Source organism: Gouania willdenowi, chromosome 8 (genome assembly GCF_900634775.1).
Source record: "Gouania willdenowi chromosome 8, fGouWil2.1, whole genome shotgun sequence".
Classification (NCBI taxonomy): domain Eukaryota; kingdom Metazoa; phylum Chordata; class Actinopteri; order Blenniiformes; family Gobiesocidae; genus Gouania; species Gouania willdenowi.
In genome coordinates this window covers 31537063-31557067 of record NC_041051.1, presented here as the reverse complement: position 1 = coordinate 31557067, position 20005 = coordinate 31537063, and the positions used below count along the sequence as shown (strand labels likewise).

The 20005-nt window shown below is 37.1% G+C and overlaps 1 protein-coding gene across 1 annotated transcript in view; it reads left to right on the top strand.

Moving 5' to 3' along the window:
• Positions 1–8239: 8239 nt before the first annotated feature.
• The window catches only part of syt3 (synaptotagmin III), a 69211-nt gene continuing 57445 nt past the window's right edge, over positions 8240–20005 (top strand). Inside the window, exon 1 of the mRNA XM_028455924.1 lies at positions 8240–8525. The gene's annotated coding sequence lies outside the window, so the exon portion shown is untranslated. The remainder of the gene's footprint in view (positions 8526–20005) is intronic.

Genomic DNA, 20005 nt, shown 5'->3' with positions numbered 1-20005 from the left:
TCCATGATTATTAACATGAACAAAGTGGGTTCTCTCTGATAGGTAGGATTTAAACCAACCCAGCGCTGTTTCTTTAATCCTAAAAACACTTTCCAGTCTCTGCAGCAGTAGATGATGATCCACTGTATCGAAGGCTGTACTGAGATCTAAGAGCACCAGAGCTGAGACCAACCCTCTGTCTGAGGCTAAGAGGAGATCATTGGTTACTTTTACTAAGGCAGTCTCTGTGCTGTGATGGGTTCTAAAGCCAGACTCAAAGCTCTCGTATAAATCGTTCTTCAGTAGATGATCACGTACAGTAGTTGAACCTGTGATGACTTTTTCAAGAATTTTGGAAACAAAAGTGAGATTAGATATTGGTTGTTTTTTAAGGAGAGGTTTGATTACAGCAGTTTTAAAGGCCTGTGGTACATAAAGATGTGTTAATCCAGTTCATCATATTAGTGCTGATTAGTGGAAGAACATCTTTAAATAGTGGAGTTGGGATTGGATCTAAAAGACAGGTTGTTGGTTTAGAAGCACTAACTATTGAGGTCAGTTCAATACACAAAATCACACATGAACCGACACACAAAACAACACTAAATATACATAAATGATTCCATAGATAAAGAACCAACAACATAATACACAAATTAACCCCAAAAACACATATTATTATTATTATTATTATTATTATTTAAACATGATTTACAGACTGTTTCATCAGCACTAACAGATGAATGGACTGTTGTGAGACAAACTCAGATGATTAATGGACGATGTAATAATTAGAAACTCTGCATCCGATTGGTTTGTGCGACACAAGCGTGTGTTTGAGTCCACGTCAGAACCATGGTGAGGCCGGACTCCCACTGTCTCACTGCAGACCCTAGGTGAGATTTTTAATTACTATCAGCGTGAAACACACACACACACACACACACACACACACACACACACACACGTAGCTTAGCGTAGCGCTCACCCACGTCCGCGATGCAATAAAGCTGCAGTCAGCAGAGGCAGAAAGGCTTAGATCAACAGAAACATGACTGACAGGATGACTTTATTAAACTATAGGATGACTGCAACATTTAACCGTGGTGTTAGGATAGCTGTGGTTACAGATGTAGCTCACCATCGCTATAGCAACACTTCTAGTCTGATGATATTTGTTTAGATCTGTATCTATTAAGCAATAATAATTACAAGCGACTGAAATGAGTTTCAGACTCAGTTTACACAATATTTTTCATCAGAAAACGAGCGACTGAATGTGACTGATAATAGATTTATTTCTATAGTTTGTCATTTCCAGTCATCTCCTTCTTAATGTGGGACCAAGACTGACTTGAATTTTCTGTTCATGTTCTAATCAAAAACAATTTCTATCATCATTTTGTGTCTTTTTGTTAGTTTTTGCTGTTATTTTGTGTATTTTGTTGTTGTCTGTTCTTTTTATTATTCAATATACTTTTCTCTTATTTTGTGTGTTGTTGGTATTATTTAAATTATTCTATTATCTTATTATCTGTGTGTGTGTGTTTTTTGGTTGTTTCTTATGTGGTTTTCTATGTTTCTCTCTTATTTTTGTGTATTTTGTTGTGATCTTGTTTGTTTTTTTCCTCTCAGTGTGTGCGTGTGTTTTTGGTGTCATTTTGTGTGTTTTTGTTGTTGTCTGTTCTTTTTATTATTCCATACATTATTATCTCATTTTGTGTGTTTTTGTTGTCGATTTGTGAGTCACTGGTAATATTTAGTACGATTATTATTTTTTAACTAAAAATAAACATGATAAAACCCCATATATTTTGTCATTTTTTTACTCTCTCCCTCTCTCAAGTACCCCCTGTAGTGCCATTGCGTACCCTTATTTGAGAAACACTGGCCTAAACAAGCCGCACTACAGAACTCACTCACACGTGCTGTCCCTTATAGTAGAAACAGACTAAAGTGGAACATATTGTGCAGCTGTTTGTAATTAAATGTGCCTCTGTAGCATTTTTCATTTTTAACACAGAATTGTTTTTCTGGTCAGACTTTATTGAGTTAAAAATATTAAGATTAATATTGTATATCGCTTTTTGGAGGAAAAATATTGAGATATGAGTTTTGGTCCATATCGCCCAGCCCTAGTTGTGAGTGATGAGAAATGGGGTGTTTCTGTTTCTCTGTGAGCTGTTATTTTCTCCTTTCCAGTCCCATTAGTTTCCCTCCACGGCTCTTTTTTTATTTTAATTTTTAAATATTTAATCTTGTGTTTGTTTCTTCATCTGTTTAAAACCCAGCCTCTCGGCTCTGCTGTGACAGTTAGCAGAGGTCAGTGTTTACTCTCATTTATCAGTCAATCATGGCCCACCGCGGGGCTCACAAAGCCCAGCCCCCCTCCCTCACCATCTCTGTGTCCACAAACTAAACCCATCAGCCTGTGACGCACGATCGCAGGATGATAATTAATCACAACCACCTCATCCAACATCCACGGGTTTTCTCTCAACTCACGTTTCTCAACCATACAAACGTCCAAAGACTTTATTCTCTTCATTTTTATACAACGAGAGACGAAATGTGTCATTTTTTTATAGAGATAAAATCTGTGATTCAGGCTTGAAGGACATTTGAAACTATTGTGGATCACTAGAAGTCTTTACTTACATGTAAATCAGTTGCTTTTTGGTGAAATTCACCATTTTGAACTCAAAATAGGACATTTACATGAATGGTATACTGTATATCTGATGAGTGATTTTGTTGTCCTTTTGTATACGTTACTCTTTTTTTCTGTTTGTCATTTTATATATTTTTCTCTTATTTTGTATGTCTGTCATTTAATGTGATTTTATCTGTTTTTGTTGTCATTTTGTATATATTACTCTGTCATTTTATGCGATAAAAAATATATTTTGTGTGTTTTTGCTGTACTTTATTTTAGTTTTTTGTGCTATCATTTTTAATCTTTTTCTTTTATTTTGTATGTCTGTCATTTTGTGATTGTGTCTGTTTTTGTTGTTTTGTGTGTTTTTGCTGTCATTTTGTATATTTTATTATTATGTATGTTTTTCCCAAGTACGTATGTTTGTAATGTCATTTTTTGTATATTTTGAGCCATTTTGTGATTTTGTCTGTTTTTCTTGTCTTATTTTTTGTCATTTTGTGTGTTTTTTTGTTGTCATTTTGTATATATTACTCTTTGTCATTTAATGTGAAGTTATTTTATGTGTGTTTGTTGTCCTTTATTTTTGTTTTTGTGCTCTTTTGTTTTGATATAATTTTGTACATTTTTCTCTTATTTTGTATGTCTGTCATTTTATGTGATTTTGTCTTTTTTTGTTGTTTTATGCTTTTGTGTTGTATATATTAATGTTGTTTTTATTGTCATTTTGTATATTTTACTCTTATTTTGTATGCTCAGTTGTTTTATGTGATTTGTTTTCTTATTTTTGTGCTATTGTCGTCCTATATTTTAGTTTTTTGTGCTCCTAAGAGTCATTTTGTATATTTCCGGCATTACCCTTATTTTGTGTTTGTCGTTTTATGTGACTTTGTGTGTTTTTGTTGTAATTTTGTGTATTTTCTCTTATTTTTATGTTCATTTCATTTTATGTGAGCTTTTTGTCATTTCTTGCTTTTTGTGAAATGCTATGAAATGATAAAATACAACACTTTATTGAGTTAAATACTGCCCAGTAATTAGCAAACTATAATTAAAATTACACTTTATGGAGTGAAATGGCAGGATAGTTGTTTATTTAATATATAATTTGTTCTCCATGGAGGAAATACAGTAGTCCCTCGCTATAACGCGGTTCACCTTTCGCGCCCTCTGTGTTTCGCGGATTTTTTTACAATGTAATTTTAGATGCATTTTTTTTTTACGGCGAATGAACGCGCATTGTGTTCTGCGTCCTGATTGGCTAATGCTGCGTTCACCCACCAGTGACACATCCAACTCAGTGAGTTTCACTGTCTGCTGAAGCGAGGAGCTGTGCTTCTTTTTCTCCTCTCATAAACATAAACCACCAGTGAAAAAAGCCGCTGTGATTAGCGGCTAATGCTATGCTAGCTCAATGCTACAGAGAGAACTTTTACCTGTTACTACCACCTCCTCACTGATTCTCCTCCAACATATATAATGATAGTAAAAAAAATAAAGCTGACTACTTTGCCAATTTCGCCTATTGCCGGTTATTTTTAGAACTAAACCGCTGCGATAAACTACTGTAATAATAATTTAGATTTGTAAAAAAAAAAAAAAGCCCTCTGCAGTTAATACAGTTATGAGAAATGTAAATTTACATCATTATTCATGTTTTCCCTGTTATTTTTACGTTCTCCTGCGGGCTACGTTGAATACTGTCGGACCAGATTTGGCCCCGCGGGCCTCGAGTTTGACACGTGTGCTTTAAAGTAAAAATAAATAAATAAATAAAATCAATTTGAGTAAAATTTACTGTAGAAAGGATGAATAATTCATGGATGTGGTGGAAGATGGAGGTCTTTTTCTGACTAAAATAACTGAGGTGAAAGCTACTGCTCACACTGAACATGACCAAAGTGTTCACTTCATGCAGGATTACACACACACACACACACACACACACACACACACACACACACACACACACACACACACACACACACACACACACACACACACACACACTCTGTGCTGTGTTTTAATTCATGGTGGCAGCTGGCCCACATACAATGAACATCTTGAGGGGCAGACGGTTGACTCGTCTTACATAACTTTAGAATTCTGTAAGTCTTTAAGTCGTGTTACGCCATCGGAGCTGGACACGGAACCAGACATTTAACATATTTTAACTCGATCCGCACCAACGATCAAAAAACCAAATACAAGCAAGTCATACTTAAAATACTCAAGTACAAGTAAAAAGTCACACCCACACGTTTATTTTTGCCGATAAATCTTGGTATGTTCCCTTGCATATACAGTAAACATCTCATGTATCATTTGTATTTGTATATTTGCCTAATTTTGTGTGTGTTTGGTGTCATTTTGTGTTTTTAGGGGTCAATTAGTGTGTTTTTGTTATGGTTTTGTATGTTTTCGGAGTTATTTTGTGTATTTTTTTGTCTTTGTTTTGTATATTTCTCTTATTTTGTGCTTTTGAGTCATTTAGTATGTTTGTTGGAGTCATGTTTTTATGGCAAGTAATTTGGTACATTTTTGTTGTCATGTTGAGATTTGAGTAATTTTGTTGTTCTGTACTCAAGTACAAGTACAAGTAAGTCATATATTACATAAAATACTCAAAAAGTAGCTCAATTAAATAGTACTCAAAGTAAAAGTTACTAGTTACTTTTACCCCCATGTTTATTGTTGGTAATAAATCTTGGTACGGTTCCCTTGCATTCAGTAAACATCTCATGTATCAACAGTTTTTTTTTTAAATTTGTTTTATTTAAACCAACATGTGGTTTATGTGTTTTAGTTTTTTTGCATATTTTTTTACTTTGTTTTGTAGATTTCTCTGTCATTTTGTGCTTTTGAGTCATTTAGTATATGTTTATTCTTTATTTTTTGGAGTCATGTTGTTTGTATTACAAGTAATTTGAAGCATTTTTTGTTGCCATGTTGAGATGTTTTGAGTAATTTTGTCATCATTTTGTATATTTCTCTATCATTTTGTGTTGTTTTGTTGTCCATGTTTGTTTTTAGACTCATTTTGTGTATTTTTGCTGCTGTTTTGTTGATTGTCTTCTTGTTTTCTGTGTTTTGGAGTAATTCTTCCTTCTCTGCTCTAAGCGATCACCAGAGGTGTAAAAAGTACTGATGTATCTACTCAAGTAGACGTACTGTTACTTAATTGAAATTGTGTACAAGTACGAGTAATTCCTACAGAAAATAATCAAGAAAGTAAAAAAAGAAGCTCAGTCAAATAGTACTCTAAGTAAAAGTTACTAGTTACATTCACTTTACTTTTGGTCATAAATATTGGTACGGTTCCCTTGCATACAGTAAACATCTCATGTATAAACAGTTTTTAAAAATTCATTTTGTATATTTGTCTTTCATTTTGTGCTTTTGAGTCGTTTAGTATGTTTATTTTTTGGCATCATGTTGTTTTATGGCAAGTAATTTGGTGTATTTTTTTGTTGCTGTGTTAAGATATTCTGAGTATTTTTGTTGCCACACACACATGCACCAGGGCTGACTCCTCCATTTGAATAAACGTACAGAATTGTCTGGATTAAATCAGGGACTCATGCTTTTAGGCTGTGGATGAGTAACATTTCATTTAAACCATCATTAGACATTGGTTAAGTTAGTTATTGAGAATTTAACATGTAGCGTAACATGTAAACCCAATCATTTAAATGCTGGGATTGGTCAGATACGGTCGGATGTGTCATAAATCCCACGTTGGTTCTGTCGTACAACACAATGTGACCTCATATCACATGAATGTGATTTAAAAAAAAAAGGGGGGGGTAATTATGTCGGGATCTCGACTTACTAAGTTGGGGGCATGAGATATTAACTTAGGGCCTGAGTTAATGAGTCGGGGCTTGAGGTTGTTCGTCAGGGGGGCACGAGGTAGTAACTCAAGGCCTGAGATAATCAGCGGTTTAAAGTAGAATGTCCGTTTACATCGCTTATTACGGTAAAGCCGTCAGAAGCCGACGGGAGCTTCATGGTGCGTTCAAGTACAGGCGTATTGCACCAAAAATTCATTGAAAATCTATTAATTTTCAGCAAACTCCAACATCTTGTTGTTCTACAGCCTCCAATGTACCTCTGTGTGCTACAGAGAATTGAGCTGAAAATTGGCATAGAGGTACTGTACCTGAGGGCCTGCTTATGTTTTAATGACAGCTGAGGCTAGTTTAATACTTTATTTCTAGACTGAGGCCAATTTTCCTCTGCTGAACCACAAATCCACTCAGTTTTGCAAACATGACCTGACATGAGATCAGATCGTAGCGTACGCTCACGTCAGAATGAAAAAATACCAAAGCTTGCGTGAATTTGGTTAAACACACGTCGTACGAGCAGATCTGAATGTTGATAAACAATATGTTCACGTCCCGTCTGATTTGTCCCATTATGAGAAGATTACCAGTGCCTATCTGTCTAGAGTTTAGATCAGGGCCCAAAAAATCCAGCCCGACCTCACTCAGGCCCGCGGGCATAAAGCCTGACCCGACCTATTAACTTTAATTGTAGGCCCGACATAAATTATTATTTTATTGAGCGTATTGCAGTTGGTAGATTAGTAGCGCGGTGCCTCGCATAGCTAGGGGGGAGGGGGGGCGCACACGCACCGTAGCTCTGCCCAAACGGTATTTTAATGACGTGACTCGAGCTTCGTCTTACACCGTCATACACTCACACTACCATGGGAACAGAATTGTTCACTCTTTTCCCCTCTTTTCCCCCAGCCTCCCAGCCAATCAACACTCAGAACACATGTAAACCTAACCATAACCAGAACATAGAACCCAGTCCGTTACAGTATGCAGACCAGACCAGTCCAGACCAGACCAGGCCAGACCAAACCAAACCAAACCAAACCAAACCAGACCAGACCAAACCAGACCAGACCAGACCAGACCAGACCAAACCAAACCAAACCAAACCAAACCAGACCAGACCAGACCAGACCAGACCAGACCAGACCAGACCAGACCAGACCAGACCAGACCAGACCAGGCAGCCTGTGCGTGGAGCGCAGACCTGACTGAAGCACACAGTCAACAAACAACCAAACGCAACACAACACCATCAATATCCTGTCCCACTATTAGCAGAAATCACTTTAGAAATGATACCACAACAATATAGAAGTGTTTGTGTTTATTAAAAAATAATATTAATGTAATCGAGATTAAAAAAAAAAAAAAAAATCTTGAAGCCCGACCCTAGCCCGACTCTAATGCGAAACAATTCGGGCCTAAAATCTAACCTCTATAATTGTCGCTGGTGATCTCATCATCATCATCATCATCATCATCATCATCATCATCATCATCATCATCATCATCATCATCATCATCATCATCATCATCATCATCATCATCACCTCTTCAGGGGGCACCCGGGGGAGCAACATTGTCTCATTATTGCTCTAATGGGACCAAAACAAGACTTGGGTCTCTAACACACACACGCACGCACGCACGCACGCACACACACACACACACACACACACACACTGGTGGATGGGGAGACAGTATTAGTATTCAGAGCACAGAGAGGGAGAAACAGGAGAGAGAGAGAGAGAGAGAGGATAGTGAAATAAAGAGAAGGAAAAAAAAAACACGAGTGGGGGGAAATATAAGAGAAGAACACGGGAAACGAGAGGGAAACGAGGGGAGGGGAGGGATATTGTTCCATCCTTCGTCTCCTGGCTGAGCGTCTTCGAGAGACACCGTGAAAAGGGTTGGACGGAGAGAGAGAGAGAGCGGAAGAGAGAGAGGGAGGAATGGCTCTGTACCAGCCACCATCTGACTACTGCTGAGTACTGAGGCTGTGGACGGAGAGGTGGAGATGCTCAGGCTTCTGCAGGGCTGAGGTAAGAAGATGCGTCCTTTGTGACTCCTGCTGCTACTGCTGTGATATCTGTGACTCGTGCACAATCCATCCTTTGATCAGCCTCCTCTGCTGCCTCGCTGTGCCCTAAATCCAGCAGCGTGTGTCGGTTTTTCCCATGAATATTTCATGCACGTTACCCGTGCATCAGCCTGGCTGCTGCGTGTCGGACTGCGCTGTTGCTCACCGTGTGTTTGCAGAGAATTAGTGGGGAACAGGTATCAGGGGGCTGGAACAAGTGTAATCACTGTCATCCCATCCATTCCCCACCCTTCACACACACACACACACACGGAAAGCACACATCACAGGCAGGTTGACGTGCGTATCTCTGCTCTTCTCCTCTTGATCCCAATGTGTGCAAATGTAAAAAAAAGAAGAAAATCGATCTAAATGAGCTCAAAGAAACTCAGAGCAGAAGCTGAAATATGAAGTGAGGGCGGCTGTAGTCTGAGCCTGTATGTGTGTGTGTGTGTGTATGTATGTATGTATGTGTGTATGTGTGTGTGAATACACTCCCTGTCTGTAAATAGGTTGTGCTCTGCAGCTCCACAGGCTGTGCAAGAGACAGGAGGAGCAGCACCGTGCACCATCCTATCCCAGGGATCCTGGCTGAATGGCCACTCTATTTCCTGTCCTGTGTCATAGATATATAATTTAGACACTTGCATCTCCAAAAAAGACTCGGAGTGGGCGGAGAGAGAAAAAAAAAAAGCAGTGAAAGCCTCGACACCATTTGTGTGAACGTAGGATCGAATAAATATGGCGGGAGACTCTTGTGTGATGATGATGATGATGACAGATATAGTCTGAGGAGGAATATCACGGCGTGATTAAACCCCGGCTTGTGTTGTTTACTTGCTGCGATGGTGGATTCATGGAGCCATTATGGACCTGCTAAACTGGAGCAATCTCATGGCTCGGGCTCAGCAAAAAACTATTACATCCAGTCGATAGACGCTAATGCTCTCGTGTTCTGTTCAATCCTGGCCTAATAAAAAAAAAAGAAGCATCTCAGTCCCAGGACACCCAGCATCTCCCTTGTGGAGTAACCCCAAATACATGCTATCTGTTTAGCCTCGTGCATCAATCTGTCACAGCCCAACGAGCAGAAAAGAGCGACTGTCTCTGCCAACGTCGCCTTGGCCTCGAGAAGAAGTGACGCGAAGCAAAACGGAGGCTACGCCAGCTCTGTTGAAGAGAGGTCACGACCTCCAGGGTATCAGGAGTAGCCCTGAAATATGATGGATGGTCTAATTGTCCATAAGTACGTTGATTTTTAAGGTGGAGAACATCATGATACGGTTGTTAAACATTAATGTGGAGACGAGAGAAGAAGAAGAAGCTCAAAGAACAATGTCGTGAGGAGAATAGTTTAAAAGAATAAGATGCCGTTGCAGAGAAAAGAGGCAGGAGCGATATTAAATATTGATAATATTAAAGGTATTACATTTGATCAAAACCAAAAAAAACACAAACCAACAAAGTACTAGATAAAGGAACCGAACCAAAACCGACTGACTCATGATAATCTGATGAGCACTACACCTTTAAATAGTGAGGGAGGACAATCAGGAGATGAGGCACACCTGACTGAAAACAGGAGGCAGTAGAATCACTCATAAAGCACACACTTACTGACAAGCTTTGTTCAACATCATATACTAACGTACTTCTCATATTAACGTAGTACTCATACTAATGTACTACTCATACTGACGCACTTATCATATTAATGGAGTACTCATACTAACGTACTACTCATACTAACGTACTACTCATACTAACGTACTACTCATACTAAGTCTGACGTCAAAATGAGTATTTAGTGCGTTCGCATTAGATAGTATGAAAAGATTGAGTACGCGAGAAACACCCAGATGTATACTGGACATTTTGTAAGTGCGCACAGTGGGCACTAGTCATACTCAACCATCCCATGATGCATTACAAATGAAAAGTAAACTAGTCCTGGGACCTGCTTCACGCTAAAAACCAAACATCCCTTTTTCAAAATAAAAGCATCTCTTCTTGTCTTCCATTAGGTTTTTAACACTTTTGTAAAGCGACCATGACTCAGTGGTAGAGTGGGTCGTCCTATAACCGAAGGGTTGGGGGTTCAAATCCCGCTCTTTCCAAGTTGGTGTCGTTGTGTCCTTGGGCAAGGCACTTTACCCGCATTGCCTCGTATGAATGGGTTTGAATGTTGGTGGTGGTCAGAGGGGCTGTGGGCGTGAAATGGCAGCCATGCTTCTGTCAATCTGTCCCAGGGCAGCTGTGGCTACATTGTAGCTTACCACCACCAGTATGACTGTCAGTAGCACAATGGTGGATCTCCGAAATGTCGGCATGAAATGTGTATACGCGAGTTTTATGGATCAAATCATTAGGATGTTGTTAATATTGCTACGTAAAGTTTGGCTAAAAGACACAAAACTAACAGAAGTGAAGTCGATCTAAATATTATTCAATAGCTATGTTTTCATTACCCTTGTAAATGCGCAAAACCTAAATAGCGCAATAACAACTGTTAATGGAAACTCCTAGATTTTGAACAAACACTCAAATATCGCTAAAAAGTTTTGACACTTTCATGAGGAGGAATTTCAGATGTTTCAATATTGAAATGTGTCATAAAAGCTCCATGAAAACACTTCTTCTGCTAATACACGTCACAGAACGTGACGTACCTGGTCACATGACCAGGAGACCCAGACATTTCTTAGAGTTATACATAATAATTATTGCATTAGACGTGAATGAACAAAGGAATACAGAGTGTTATAAAGAGGTTCTGAGCGTCTATCTTCCTGTAGAGAAGAGGCTCCAAAACAACCTTTACTGGAAACACGTTCAAAGAACAATTATACGTTGTTGACAATTAGAAATATCGCTTTTATTTTGTAGAAATTCTGTAATGGAAACTCAGCTGAAGTCAATGAGGAGCGTACGTACAGTGAAGCTTTCCTTCCATGTTCTGTTGTCAAACTAAATGAAATCATCAGACTTAACAAAACAAAAGCATCCATGGCAGGAATGAGTAGGTCAGTTAGAAAGGACGTCCACGTAGCAGAAGAATGACTGTGCAGGAGCTGAAGGCTGGTCTCAAACGTCCCATTAGATCCAATGGTTTGGTCTGCTTTGCTTCGTGTGAAAATAGACGATATACAATCTTTAAACAAGTGCCTGCACTGTTTAATAATGGTGAGGTTATGTTTTATTCATCAGGTACGCTTTGAAATGCTAAAAAAATGTATTATTATTTTTTCATACTCAGGGGTCTTATAGGGATATGTCTCAACACTTCTGTTTCTGTTAGAACCTACAAAAGTGTTTAGGAGACGGGGTTGTTTGGTACTTCATAAAATGAAGAAAACAAGTGAAGCAGACAGGCAAATACCAATATTTCAATATTTAATAACATAAAATTAATAAATGTAGCAAAAACCAAAAAACTTCCTAAAAAAAACCTTTAAAAAACTAAGAACCCATTTAAGAAAAGATTAAACCAACACTTTAAACACAAAGTAGCAACTACAAAAAGCTCAAGAGTTTCTTTCTCTTTGGGAATAAAAGACAATTGAAAACATTTAATTGATAATTATCTGCTGGTGAATGCAGAGTGTGTGTGTGTGTGTGTGTGTGTGTGTGTGTGTGTGTGTGTGTGTGTGTGTGTGTGTGTGTGTGTGTGTGTGTGTGTGTGTGTGTGTGTGTGTGTGTGTGTGTGCTGATTTTCACCTGTTTGTAGATGAGATGCTTAAGGCTGCAGGTGGACATTAGCTCCATGTCGATGATGTCGAAGGCAGTAGAAAAGCGTATATTTGAGCAAGTGTAAGGGTTTCCTATCGTTAGAGAACAGGATAAACTGGGAAAAAATAAAAGGGGAACGAGCCAACGCTCAGAGATGTGTGTGGGTTTACTTGTGTGAGCCAATCCAACAGATGACTCACTGTTATTCAGGAAATAGATGTATAGACTATTCCTATTTCCATGTCATTTACACGTTAGTTTACCTTTCTTTCTTTTACACAAAATGACACAAGTGGTTCTTCTTCTTCTTCTTCTTCTTCTTCTTCTTCTTCTTCTTCTTCTTCTTCTTCTTCTTCTTCTTCGTGTACACTAGTTAAAATCACTACTCCTCTGTTATTTGTGAACGGATCGGGCTGAAATTTGGTAGCTATAATCTATGGATGTGTACGCATTGACGCTCAGAGCCCTATTTTCGATTTTGGGCCCGAAAAGACAATAAATCGAAAGTCGATTTCTCATATATTTGCGAGTCATATATTTCGACAGTTGGTGTTACCAAATCATTGTCACATACCAATATATAAATGGGGCCCATTACTCCGTACATGTCACAGGGGTGCCAGGGGGCCCCTGGGGGCCTTATTTTTTTTTGACTACTCTTCCGTTAGTTCTCATTAGATCTGAATGCAGTTGGGTATGAATTCTCTATGAATGAATATGATGAGACGCCCACCCCCCATTTCCGATAATTTCTAAATTTATTTGAACATAGTTGTGTGATATATTGTTTCAAAGGTAATTCAACGTATATTACGATTATGCCTTGCACAATTTCATTAGGGGCCCGAGGGGCCTACCCCCATTTTTTTGGCAATTTTCATTGAAGTCATTTTTTCATTTAGTTGTGAGTCAAATATTTCAACAGTTGGTGGTACCGAATCATTGACACATACCAATATATGAATGGGGCCCATTACTCCGTATGTGCACGGGGGCGCTAAGGGGCCCCATTTTTCAAATGACTACTCCTCCGTTAATGCTCGTTGAATCAGGCTGTAATTTGACATAGATGTTCTATGAGCGAATGTCTAGAGCGTCTCACCTTTTTTACTTGGTGGAACCGAGTCATTTGACTGAATTCTGGGGAACGTGGTACGTACTATTCTGCGTGGAGGCAATATGCAGGCCTGGCCGTAGTTCATCATTTTTATTAATAAACCCAACATTTTAAGTAGCCACAATTGTCCTTGTATGCACAAGAAACACAACTAAGTTAGTCCAACTGTTTATTTAAACAGTTTAAATGCTGCATAGGGCTTAAATATTTACATAATCTGATTCATTTAAAAACATATGATTGTACAGTGCCATGTTTTAACCATTTTATCTATTAGAGGATGTAATAAATCAGTTTTAGCATTAGGATATAGCGTGTTTGTTGCAGAGTGAATGAGCTGCAGATCTGGGAGTATTAAAGTGTGCGGTTGACTGAGGGGACTGCCAGCACAGCAGTGAGTTGTCAGACGATACACAAAGTGGAAAGAAGTCAGAGCAAAAAAATTGACCTGAACACAAACCAAGGCTAAAGTATAATCCCTGAGCTTTTGTCACGTGTGAGTGGTTAGGGTGACCATGAAAGTAATGGATTACAAGTACTCACGTTATTGTAATTGAGTCACTTTTATGGGTCCTTTTTAGAGCTTTTAACTTGTGGAACAAATTGCCTGTAGGGACCTGAAAGACGCATATTTAAAACATCTTTAAAATCCTATTTCTTACCAATGTTAATGTATGTATAATGTATTTTTAATTTATTTGTTGGTGTAGTGAAAATGTGCCGTGATGTACATTTTTATGTAATGTTTCGGTATATTTTTAACTGTTTTATTTTTTTTCTGTTCTTATATGTACAAGAATCTTTTTATGGACCCCAGGAAGATTAGCATCCACCACGGTGGATTAGCATCTACCACGGTGGATTAGCATCCACCACGGTGGAAGCTAATAAACAAATCATAGCCGACCAATCAGATTAAACATAATGTACCGCACTAAAACAACATTGAATGGAGGTTATTTTCCCAGTTTTAGAGTTCATAAATGCAGCTGTACTAATAATGTATTTATTTTGAATTGAATTCAATGGTGTTATTTTATTTATAAAACAATTGTACATTTTGAAAAAAAACTTTTATTTTGTGCAGATGCGTTTGTGGAAGATAGATTAAGTTAGATTTATTACCAAAAATAAACCAAAGTAACTAGTAACTTTTACTTTGAGTATTATTTAACTGAGCTAGTTTTTACTTGTACTTGAGTATTTTATGTATGTCTTACTTGTACTTATACTTCAGTACAATTTAAATCTAGTAAAAGTACTTCTACTTGAGTAGATATATGAGTATACTCTTTACACCTCTGCTGATTTACCCAGACATGTGCTCTTTTCACGGCAGGATTTTACAAACTCATCAAAATGTCCAGGATTCCCAGGGACCCTGAACGCATCTAGGGGAACACGTTAATTTAAAGAAAGAGTCTATTTGTACGTATGTCGTACGGACAACCTCCAGTGATTAATTTTTCAAATTAAATCACAACACATCGTTTTAAACAGTTGTATTCTGTACCTTCACTTTCTCAAATGTAAATATATTTCAAACAAAGTGCAGTATGAAGAAAAGAAAATGGAATTAACAATACACAGTATAACAAACATGATTAAAAACTAATTCTAGCAAAAAGTTGTAGAAATTAGTGATTAAAAATGGCCGTCACGATCCAAAAAAGGTTGGGAACATTTTTATAATATAATTCATAATAAATGTGATTGACTTGAGTCACCATAATTCTAGATGTTTGTTTAAGTCTTTGTCATAAAGAAATAAGTTGTTTTTTTAAACCTTATGGACAATAATAACTTATGTATCTACTAGGGATGTAACGATTCACTCAACTCCCGATACGATTCTCTCACGATTTATTTTACAAAATGGGACTGTACTCAAATGACTGAAAAATATTTCTTTATTTTTTTTGGGAAAATACTGTACTATTTTCCTTTTATTTTTCATTGTCAAAAGAATCCCTTGATAAACTATTCAAAACAATGCAATTAAACTAAAAATAAATCGTGAATGAAATAAATAAAGGAATAATACAAATGAAGAAGAAGCCTATTAATTTAAATTCTGGTTCTATAGTAAACAATGCAAAACTGCATAATGGTTCTTTTTCTTTTTAAAAGTGCAACTGAAAATGTATTTTGTGCCTTAACAATTTGACTAAAAAATTCTTGCAGTGAAGAAGCGATGCTATGCTAGCAGACAGAGCTAATAGAAAAACGTGACTCTTATACATATTCACGTAATATTACAGGTATTCTTTCGGTGCTAAAGGGGTAAGGAATCATTTATGAACATGTTTAAGAGTAGAAGGCAGCCAGAAAGAAAGTAGTAGCAGATTTTGCTCGCCGCCAACACTTCTGAACAAGAGAAGGAATAAATATATATCGCCCTCTGTTGTTTAAAAAAAGATTCAATTTTCACAGCATCGATGTGAACTGTGATACATATGAATCGATTTCTAACTGCCTTACGATTAATCGTTACATCCCTAGTATCTACTTTATTGTATTTTGTACTTTGAGTATGACGACATCGGCCCAGTGTCCTGTTTTTTTGGAAATCAAAATATATTTCATATGTTGTAACATCGTCATGAACCCTTGTTATTTACATTGTCATCAACGTCTGCTGCTCATGCTAACGTCTATCAGACACTTATATGCTTATTATCAGTGCGTCATTTTATCCAGAATCTTCTCCAGACGTGGATTTCCATCGAAAACGGTTGGAAACGCAGATGACAATAAAACTAAATGTTTCCCTCGGTCAGAGTCACAAACGCCCGTGTTTAAAACTAATCAAAAGATTTTCTAATGATTTCACAACAGGGTGCACTGAAGCCTCCAGACAAGGAGCAATATTTTCACAATAAAACAGCTGATAGAAGGTTATACCCAGCTGTTATACGGACAGCAAAATGCTAAAAGAACCAAGCTAATGCTGTTAGCCTGTTAGTGATGGTTGCTGCTTCAAAGAGTGCCTGCACGAGTCATGTATATAACACAAAATGTGTTTAATACATTAATAAATAAAATATCACGATAGATTTATTTATAGTACTTTTTGTGTAACTTTGTACCTAAAAATACTATCACTGTGAAGCAGCAATGTTGGCTCAGAGACTTTTTGTTGTTATTTTGTGAGTTTTTGGTGTCATTGTGTGCATTTCTTAAGTAACTTTTTGTATTTTATTGTCATTTTGGGGGTTGCTATTGTCATTTAGTGCATTTTGTGGTCATTTAGTGCATTTTTGAAGTCATGTGGTGTATTTTTGTATTCATTTTGTTGTCATTATTTGTATTTTTGTAATTTTAAGAACTTTATCATTTTGTGCATTTTTGTTGTAATTTTTGTCCTAGTTTCTTGTGTTTTTGTTATTTTGTGTCTTATTTTGTTGAGTTTGAAGTTTTTTTTATTTTTGTCTTTGTGTATTTTGTTATTTTGTGAGTTTCTGTCAACTTTTGTATTCTGTTGTCATTTTGGGTGGTTTATGTTGTCATTTAGTGCATTTTTGAAGTCGTGCAGTGTATTTTTAGTTGTCAATTTTACTACTTCTGCTATTTCATGTATTTTTTGAGCATTTCATGTATTTTGTTGTCATTTTGTGTATTTTTGTTGTCATTTTGTGTATTTTTGTTGATATTTTGTGAGTTATTGGCGTCATTTTGTGTGTTTCTGAAGTAACTTTTTGTATGTTGTCATTAGTGCATTTTTTAAATGATGTAGTGTATTTTTGTATTCATTTTGTGTATTTTGTTGTCATTATTTGTATTTTTGTTATTTTGGGAGATTTTTGTTATTTTGTGCATATTTGGATTCATTCCATGTGTTTTTGTGTATTTTTAGTTGTCAATTTTAGTATTTCTTTACTATTTTGTGTGTTTTTGTTGTAATTTTTGCACTCATTTCTTGTGTTTTTGTGTATTTTTAGTGTTTGCTGTGGGGGTTGTGTGTTCCCATGTCTGATGTGGATGACCTGCCTGGATTTGATGAGAGAGAAATAGCTACAGCTAACCTTAGGATACCTTTTGCTCCTGCGTGTGGAGGCTACATTTGTAGATGTGTTTAATGTCTGTTTCTGTGAGGTTCTTTTTTTTTTTTTTTTTAACATTTTCTGCGTGAAATCCAAGCATCCGTAAAGCTTAGAATGAAACTTTACCAAAAGTCTACAGCTGCACACACATTGCATTCACCAGATGTGCAGAGAATAACACCCTGACGGAGGTGTTGCAGTGGATCACAGGTTTGAATCCACTTCTCAGTCTGCAGACACAAGTGTTTGAAAAGCCTTATCGCTGTCATTCCCAAACGCAGCCACGACGCACAATCCCTTCCCTCTGAGACTGATTCTTTGTACACATTTCAGATTTCAGTGGCACTCTTGAAAAATGATCCTTGATACTGGAGAATCTGCCGTCTGAGTTGTATCACATTCACCGTTATTCCTGTTTGTTTGGTGCAGCTGTCGATGAGGATGTAAGGGAGAACTGGAGCAGTTTCTAAATACCAGTCATTCTGAGCCAAGAATTAGGAAATCCAATATTACTGGCCCCAAAAAAGAGATTGTGAGTACACGACAGCATTTGATACTAAATACTGTATGTGTCTGAGTAATTAGAAAGGAGAGCGCGGTGTCGTTGTTTTACTTGTGTTTTCCCTGAACTGTACCTGAGAATCAAAGGCATTTATTGATGTATTTCCACCATTTTAACATCCTGTCTGAGCCTTTTAATATGTCTTAAGGAAGCCCACATTTACCTTAGAAAAGTCATCTTATTATTCAGAAATCAGTTGTTAAATATAATATTTCCCCCCCTGCTACTGTGACCCTATAGAGGGACACGTGTACATCCCTAAAAATCAATGTTTAACAGGATTTCTGGAGAACATTGACAAAGTTGTTCCTCAGAGATGAACGTATGTTGCTCCACAGTAACACGTCCTCATTGATCCTGGTCTCTGAGATTTGAAGTAAACAATATCACAGGATCAGGATCAGTTTTTATTGTGTCCAGGGGAAGGGACTTAGATAAGCAAACTGCTTCTCTCGTCTCCTTTTTCGGCATGTACAAAAAGAACAAAAAAAGAAAAAGAAAGTGAATGTAACCATGTCGGAAATAAGCTAAAAATAAATAAATAAAAAAAGTTAGAATCCAAACTTAGAGGGATCATTGGAGGAATTCTGCTTTCATTCATGTGATACATCCTCACTAAATAGCACAGTAAGGCTGTGATGTCACATTATGAACATTCATGTATATAATATTATAATATGCATAATGTATAACATAATAGAATAATATTATACATTATTACAGGAAAGAACAAAAGTTGTCTTTTCTTTTTTGTTGTCATTTTGTTGTCGTGTTAAGTTTTTTTAAAAAAAATATTTTTCTTTCATTTTTTTTTTCTTGTTATTTTCTGTGTAGTTTGTGATAATTTGTGCATTTTTCTTGTTGTTTTGTGCATTTTTTGAAGTCATTTTGTATGTTTTTTGTTGTGGATTGATAAGTTTCTTTATTATTGTTTTCTGTGTACTTTGTGATTTTGTTTTGTGATCATTTGTGTGTTTTCTTGTTGTTTTTTGTGTTTTTAAAGCATTTTTTGTATATTGTTGTCATTTTGTCTATTTTTTGTTGTTATTTTGTTCATTTTTAAAGTAATTTTGTGTTTTTTTCTTCATTATTGTTCTTTAGTTAAAATGTATTCGCTATCATTTGTGTGTTTTTAAAGCATTTTATGTATTTTTGTCCATTTTCAGTGTCATTTTGTGTGTTTTTGAGTTAAGTTTTTGTACTTTGTCGTCATTTTGGTGGTTTATGTTGTTATTTTGTACATGTTTGTATTCATTTTGTGTATTTTGTTGTCATTATTTATATTTTTGTTATTTTGGTGGTGTTTCTGTTGTTATTTTTTCAGTCATTATGTGTGTGTGTGTCTGTGTCTGATTTGGATAACGCTGTTCTACGTGGTGTCTAATTAAACAGTCTGGCCTGGTCCTCGCCTCGGCCCTCCATCGGGGACACCTGGCTGGATTTGATGAGGTTCTGATGTTCGTTTGGATCTTAGTGTGCATCCATCACAGCCGCTCCAAACTGTTTGCTCCTTTTTTCCTAATGACCTGATTGGCTCACAGCTCAGTCCTGTGATCAGGGACAAATCTCCTGCCGTCGTCCTCAGCGTGGCGTGATTGTTGTGTGATTAGAGCGTGACCTTGTCTCGCTCTCCCAGTCGGACGCTGACCTCACTGCTCCACTCGTCTGTGTTTGTGGTGTACTCGAGTATCGATCCCAGGCTTATGTGCAGTCAATGGAGTGTCTGTGGGAGGGATTCATGTTCCTCTGCAGAAATGTGGGGAATGACGCTGAAATCTCTGGATAACCGTCCTCTAAAAGAGTGGTTCCCCCTTTGTTCGAGTACCACATTTTGCTTAGAAAACTCTTTAAAAACAACTATAGATCATGATGATGGAATGAAGGAGTGATAACACACATTATAAAGAATCATATTTTGTAAATAAGTGCAAAGAAAGACTATTGAGTGCAGTGGTTCCCAACCTTTTTTGGGAAACACTGCTTTAAATGTC